The 8,024-nt window shown below is 49.7% G+C and overlaps 1 pseudogene; it reads right to left on the bottom strand.

Annotated features, from left to right (window-relative positions):
* Nucleotides 1-2,108: 2,108 nt before the first annotated feature.
* On the bottom strand, nt 2,109-3,130 carry LOC109200559 (GTPase IMAP family member 7-like; annotated as a pseudogene).
* Nucleotides 3,131-8,024: the final 4,894 nt, after the last annotated feature.

The raw sequence follows: 8,024 nt of genomic DNA, 5'->3' as shown, positions 1-8,024 counted from the left end.
CGTGTATCACGTGCATTCAAGGGACGAGTCCTCCATTACCGAGGACCCTCTGTCTGCGGACTCTGACGCGAGGACAAGAAACGAGGGGATTGTCTCGGCTGTGTGTGTCCTGCTTGGACTGTCGCTGATATTTGGCCTAGCGTTCAGAAACCGGAGTGAGCTACGACGTGTGTGTGCACACGGTGGCCATGAATGTCGGGTAGGACTATCGGCTGCTAATGACTGTATCATAGGGTTAGTTGGAAGGCTGAGTAGACCGGCTAGAGAGGCTGCCGTGCCCGCTGTCTCGCGTGATGAGATTGTCGTCTTGGACAAGCCCAATTGCACAGGACTGCCCAGTGAGGACGACCAAGTACGTAGGGTCGGTGAGAGGAGGATAGCGGGGGTTCGACTGAATATCGTATTGTATGCTGTTATAGCTGTGACCCTATCGAGCACACTTATAGTTGGAACTCTGTACATAGCGGACCGGTTGCTGATAAACACTGTGACCGACCATCTCCGTGTACACCTTTCCGCTGGCTACGCTGTGACAAGCAAAGGACTGGGGAACTTGGAGGCCGTAGCGCTCTCGGGGTTCTTGCATAGGTGCAGGCAACAAAACGAGTTCACGGTGCCCGCGTGTCAAGTTCACAGGCCATCCGGTGTCTGAGAGGTAGCAGAGAATACAAGAGAGCATCAGCTGACCGGTCGCAGACCAAGCAATCGCATAGCACCAAGGACTCTAGCTCTGGTCACGTAGAGCGTCGGGTCTTTGCTGGTGTAACGGCCTCGGCGAAGTGACGTTCAGTAAGACGATGCCGTGGAGAGGTCGATGGAGAGGACGGTAGCTTCGAGTAACAGAGTTTCAGTCTCGTCATCGTCATATCATGCCAAGTGGGCAGCGCACCTTCTCGTCCTATGAACCCAGCACCATGCTCCGCGTATCACTGGAGGAGCTTAACGAGACCAGAAGGACACATCGATGAGTTCCTGGACACTTGGGGATATGGGTTCGTAAGCTCAGTGGAGGTTGGTGGATATTACAGCTCGTTTGAGGTGTTCTCTACCTGCAACAAGGACGCTGAGAACAGCTTAGACGATGCTGCTTAGCGCTGCAGAGACAGCGGAGCAAAAGTCGAAGTCTCTGGCTTTGGCGGTGGAGCCAGCGCCGTGGTAGCACTCAGGTGTAACACGGAAGGGCTGTCAGAGTATCAGAAGAAAGCACTGTCGTCTATATCCAAACAGTCTCGATACGTGCAGATAGGAGGGGACGATCTCGGGGGAGAGGACGAGTGGGAGAGCACGCTCAAGATGAACCCGTACCCTCTGAGGGTACGCATTACCCCGATTTTCAACATAAAGGGTATATCTCCGAGTGCTGTCAAGTTGCTAAAGCTCAAGCTTCAAAACGTTCAGCTCTACCCAGACGAGTTTTTAGCCGAGCAAGTACCGGACATAATGCCTAGGCGTTGCTGACGGGGGGGGGTACAAAGAGGATATTTCATGCTCTTTTCATACAGTGTCTATATATTTTGTATAAACCACGACCACGATAAGTCTATTTTACTTGTGATATAAACTGTATATGTAACCTCAACATGCTGCTGTATTCGTGAATAAACAAACGTACACTGTGACCTTGTACGGAGTTTTCATTTGACATTTGGTGTATGCAGTGTGTATATATTTTCGTATAAACCACCACCACGATAAGTCTATTTTACTTGTTATGTAAAACTGTATATGTACCTCAACATGCTGCTGTATTCGTGAATAAACAAACATACACTGTGATCTTGTACGGAGTTTTTCTTTGACATTTGGTGTATAAAGGAATCAAACCCAGCTCAGTGTATGACTGTGTTTCGACAAAAATGGAACGATCTAAAAACCCACACAGTAACAGTGTAAAACACCACACAATAACAGTATGTTTTCCACCTTTATTGTACTGCACAGATACCACATGATCCACACAACAAGGACAGAAACAGACTCCTAATATCGGTCGATATCTTGTGTATCCGTTTGGTGAAGAACACTGATTCTCAGCATACTGTCTTCATAAGCAGTTCTACCAAAACAATCTAGCGTGTGATGGCAACTGACTAATGTAGTTAGCCCACCTAACTGAACATGGCCACAGAACAATCAAACTGAGAATACCCAAGCGCCCCACCGATCCCCATTAGCACATAAGAGGACAAGTATGCCCCTGCTCCAAATAATCCCAGAGACGTAAGACCGAAGAATCTACACCATTCCCTTGTCTTAATCATCTGTTCATGCTCTTTTCGCATTTGGTCTTGCTCTTTCCTCTTATGCTCCGTGTCTCTTTCGAGTTTCTTCTGAGCTGCCTTGTACATATCGTTGCTGTAGTGCTCACCTCCGTTGAATTCTACCATGTCCTCTATTTTACTCAACAGAGTATCCACTTGGGTTTGGTTTACTCTCTGAGTGTTGCTCAGCGTGTGATACCTCCCGCCACACTGGTTTATCACTCTTTGTAGCTCTTTGCTTTCCTTCACATAGTCTCTCACCGATTTACCCTTTAGCAAGTCACCGTGTGTAAACAAGACCAAGGTGTACGTGAAAGCGTCTTCTCCGAAGTTGTCTCGAATCCACTTTATGCTGCTCCGCTCCTCTTGTGTGAACCTAGACTTTAGGCTGATCACCAAAAGGAATCCGTGCGGTCCGGGTACCGACTGTTCGACACACTCCTCGATCTTCTTTTCACATCGTATTGTGTTTTGGCTGTGTCAACAACCCCGGAGTGTCGATCACAACGACTTTGGCGCCGTCTCTGTCCACCTCCTTCTTCACACAGCCAATGGTGACGGACTCGGGTGACATGTCCTCCTTGAAAGCGTTGCTATCGCCGAGTATAGTGTTACCAGACGCGCTCTTGACAGACCCGGTCTTGCCCACGAGAATCAATCTGACGTGCGGACGGGGTGGAGAACCTGCGGGTGACATTCACATTCTCGTAAAGACTCCCATGGACAGCAATGCATTCGTTGTTTGGTGTGTTGTTGTGAGGTAACAAGGCCATTTTACACCCACCTTTGTCATTCTTCTGCTGACACAGAGCGACGCGTCCGCTTAGTGTCAGTGACAAGACAAGTATAAAGGAGATAACTGTTGCCATGTTTCATGCTCGCCGTGAGAGATGCAGTGACCCGCACATAAACTAGGAGTAGCTGGAAGGGGTACTGTGATATTACGTGCTTTTCCGTGAGCACGCCTGAGAACGCATGTACTCTTGAGCTCCACGCTGACCGAGATGACAGGGGATAAGACGTTCAAACTGTACAAGCCTTTGCTCTACAATGGTAGCCCGTGCTGTCATTCCATGGATCGTGAACATAATGTCAACTGTGTACAATGCAAGCAATAAAACGAACGACACTCTGTGTATGTTCATCCTTCATTTATTGTTATTTCACGGTCAAAACACAATACACAATAATAACACCGTATAATGGGTACGGTTCGATGTCACATTCTTCAGAACAAAGACAGGTCTCCCTCGTTCATTTCTCTGTCTTGCAAATCACCCGGCGCTTAAAGGATGGGTGTTGGAAGTCTGGGCAGTACTGTTTACCACGATACGGAAGAACATATTCATCACGCATCAGATCAGTTCTCCTCCACAGCACACCCGCAATGGCGGTCCTCGTGTATGAACATCGACATGGTAGAATCACAACCCCTTGACCACTCTCAGCTGTGACAACAGCATGATCAGTTGACAGCACAAAACTAAAAATCACAAAGGGTAACATTTCGATGGTTCGTACGTTTGTGTCACTGTCGTAGTCAAATGTGTTGTTTATGTTTCCTGTGGGGTATATATACACAGACTGTCACACACATCGTACTACATGCATTCCGTCTCTTACAATGCCAGGTACTCATCGACTCACCATACGCCATCCCAGGGTGGCGTTCCCCGACTCTAAGATTGACAAACTCTCTAGATTCTACAGCCCCAGCCTAGACAGAATTATGAAAAGGCACGTGCTCTCGAGCTCAATGCTGACCAAGATGACCGCGGACGAGAAGCCTAACCTGCACACGTTACTGCTGTATATACAGCTTTTGGAGGTGGAAGACCTGGGCACGCTGATCACGGACGGGTTTCAGCTGTGCCATTTTTGGTTGAGATATTGCATGAACAGGCCTCCCATCTGCCGTGCTTGGTACGTGCAAGTGGATCGCACCGTTGACTTAGGGTGGACGTTGACCCTTTTGATGGACGACGACATGATGGATATAGAGCGCTTAACTGAGCAGTTGTGGGAAGATTACAAAGAATACTTCACGCTCAGCTGGATACCAGGAGAGGCAGACCGCCACACCGACTGCCGGTTCGAAGACAATCGCTGGAAACTTGTAAGCGCGGCGATCGACAAAGACCTACGGGAGTTGGTGGACGAGCGCTTTAGTGTGGTGCCTCGTTTAGGTGATGTATTCCGTGAGACGGAATCGCAGCAAGCTACTTGCCTGCTGTGGTGTGACACCAACCAAGACGACTTGAAGTGGAACACCTTTTTGTTATGGTATCCAGAACGCCAGAGATGAAATGGGGTCCACTGAAGCGTGTCCACAATTGAGTTGTGATGTGTGTGTAACATACAACAACGACAACACCGGCTACGGTGCTTATGAAAGCAATGCTAAACCTACTAAGATTGTCCTTTGTGTAACATGCAGTGTACCTACATGACTTGTGAACATAAACATTGGACCACACTAATAAAATAAACCACATGAACCCTGTATGTGTCACCTTGATTTTATTTGCTGTTGCCAACATTCACATTCACAATAACATTGGGAGCAACACGTATACATTTCACTGGTGCATTGGTTACGGTGCGCAGTCTACGAGTCTGTAGTCTCTAAACGTCGGAGTGCATTATTACATAGTACACGAATGCACTTGGTTGCTATATTGTGGTGTGTCTTTGTGTGATGTGAAAGAGGAGAGAAAGCAGACTCAATAAAAGAAAAATCCCAAATCGCTCTGTCAATTGCATTTAATTTAAGGCTCATTTGAGGTCTTAGGATGAGAATATACACACAACAAAGGAGCACAACTTGAGATATACTGTGGGTAAAACGATACACACACGAGTAGTAGGTGGCTGTGGGTAACATACACAACAAAGCAATAAACAACGAAATCCTGGGTTGTTGTTGTTGCTGGTGGTGACGGAGGCCGATGACGTTAGTCTTCGAACACAACACCAGTCCCTCTTCCAAACGACATGCTAGGTCCAGGAGTGTACCAAAAGCCGGTGCCGTCACCCCGGTCCTCGAAGGCCATGCCGCTGTTCCGATAGTACGAGACCTCGTCCTCGGAGTGGTACATCAGAGCCGGATCGCAGCAGGACGGGTCGTTGCACTGGCCTTCGTCGTGACTGTCGACATCGGTTTCACTCGCATCGTCGGTCTCACTCGCATCGTCGATCTCACTCGCATCGTCGATCTCACTCTCATCGTCGGTCTCACTCGCATCGTCGGAGTCACTGGTGTCGTCGCCACAAGAACAACCCTCTTCGTGCACACAATTTTCATCTGTGTCAGACTCGCGCGAAGACCGGAGTTCGACCGAAGCGATGTGGCTTCGGGGGCGCGCTCGTCTATTTGCGCAAAAGGCGAACCTCCACCGTGGCCTACTTGACGCCACGTGACTTGCGGCTCACCGCTTAGACTCGTCGACACGTTGGTCTTGGTGTCGGTCGTCAGGGTGATGTGGAACCCGACATATTTGGATGGCTGTAGTGAGACATTCTGTTCGTGTCAGACGCATATGCTGTGTGGAGCATTGGTGGTATGCACGAAGCCAGGCAGTCCAATTTATACACACTTGCCCACCAGAACTCCGCCTTGTGTTTTAGTAGTCTTCGACCGAAGCGCCCTCTGTGTTTGTAAAATTCTGAGCGATGTTATCCTAGGACCTCGTAGACCAAATTATGCACGCGAGCCTTTGGCGTTCGTTAAAACAGCTGCGGTTTGGTGCGGTAGTAGTCAGGACTCGCTCGGCGAACCGTGCGACGTTCGCTTGACTCCGGCTCGGCAGACTCCTGGTATGTGGCGCTGGCCCAGCACCGATCCCCCATTGTTTGTGCTCGACTTCTCATCACGGGGTCCTCGGTCGTCATGGCCCTTAAGACTTTAGGCGCGCCTCGGTCGTTTGTTCGGCGGCGACCACGGGAAAAGTCCTTGTGTGTTGTCCCGGGCGGCGCCTCGCGCAGGCTCTTGACGGAGGTGTACACGCGGTAGGTTTCGTGTACCAGCTTTGTGTGACTGACAATGCAATCCCAAGATGCGCCCCACTGTAGCAATGTCCAAGCTGATGTCTGAAGAAAGGCATTGTATGACATGCCCTGCAAGTGTTCGGCCAGAGCATTGCACTCGTGTTTGTCTAAGAAGGTTCGGATCGAGGGTGACATTGAGCCGGTCGCCATTTCAACGCGCCTGGTGCGAAAAGGTGTAAAGCGTATTTTTGTAGCATGGGGTGGATGGTTAGTATGTGAGTGGACACCATGCACTAATACCCTACATGCGTTTGTAATGTAGTTGCAGCTGACTCTCGTCCAGTAACGCGTGACACCTAGTGTCGTCGTCTTCATCGTCCTACTGTCCCATCCACATGCCTTCTTCCCCTAACGCCTGAGATATAGCGTAATCGATGTCGTTGTACGGTGGGTTCGTCGGACTCCCTCCAACTAAAGCGTGACTAGTGTCATCGTCTGCGCTTAAGTACATTTCACTACCTTCGTCGAACGCGTGAGAGGTAATGTCATCGGCAGAGCTGAAGTACATGTTGTTAGCTTGGCGTAACACATAAGGTATAGTGTCATCGTCTTCGTACAGCCGGTCCGCCGCACTCCCTTGCCGTAACTCGTGCGGCATGATGGTGTTAGCCTCCTCGTTATCATCATCAGCATCGTCGTCCTCATCATCGTCGTGGTCAACATCATCATCATCATCATCCTCGAGGACACTGTCGTCTTCCTCGCCCTTGTCAATTAAGGCCCGTGAGTCCGCATAGTGGTCCAGAATGCAGTTGACGAGGAGCTGATGGCGTCTGGCGAACACATTTCCGTGTCTGTTTGCTGCACTTTGACTCATCTTGAGAAGTTCATGTAGGCTCACGTTCAAACTTTCTGGAAAATCACCCAACCAACCACTGACCAACTTGTAAACAGTCTGATCGACCACCGGGCACTCTGTGCCGGCGTTAACCCGAGCCATTCCGGTACAGTCCTTGGTTGCCCTAGTGTACCACTTCAACCTTTAATAGTGTGTCTCACCCCATGTGAAAGCTATCGCACTCGACCAAGTTTGGTCTTGTGTATACCTTCAGTGTTACAACACTGCGCCCGGTCGGTCGGAGAAAGACGCGACCGACCCGCCGACCGGAACCTGCGAAGGGCAGTACATAAGCAGCAGCGGTGGACCGCCAATGTTACACTGTCACCATGATACGGAAACGTGGGAGCGATACTTTGCTGCACATCCACGTTACCAAAATGCTAATGATAATGCGCCACACTAAACCGGAACATGTTCGCGACGCCTTGAAGGGGTTGCAGGCTCAACATGAAACTCGGTCCTGGGTGCGCCGATTCTACGATGCTCTGCACGTCCTACAGGCCCTCAAACTCGTACCTGTCGTGGCGATACGTAAACAACACAAGGAAAACCGAGATTGTCGTCTGCTACACTACACCGAGGTGGTGTATCGGCACGTGCACAATAATCCCGGACCCTATGTGCCTAAGAGTCTCTCTGTGACACTGAGCGTCAAAGGAAGAAGGTTGTACGATATTTTCAATGTGTTACAGGCAATCGGTCTGGTGTGCCATACCAACAAACGCTATGCTCTGACGCCCCGGCTCGACGAAAGCGCAACTTATTGGTGGGGTCGCCTGTGTGAGAACTGGGGAGAGGTGGATCGTACCACGTTAATTGATCATCAAGTGATTCTTATAGCCGCAAGCGACGGGATGAGAAAAAGCGGTAGACGA

The sequence above is a fragment of the Oreochromis niloticus genome, unplaced genomic scaffold, assembly GCF_001858045.2.
Source record: "Oreochromis niloticus isolate F11D_XX unplaced genomic scaffold, O_niloticus_UMD_NMBU tig00001884_pilon, whole genome shotgun sequence".
Taxonomy (NCBI): domain Eukaryota; kingdom Metazoa; phylum Chordata; class Actinopteri; order Cichliformes; family Cichlidae; genus Oreochromis; species Oreochromis niloticus.
Note: the sequence above shows the minus strand (reverse complement) of the source record. Positions and strands in the feature narration are given on the sequence as shown.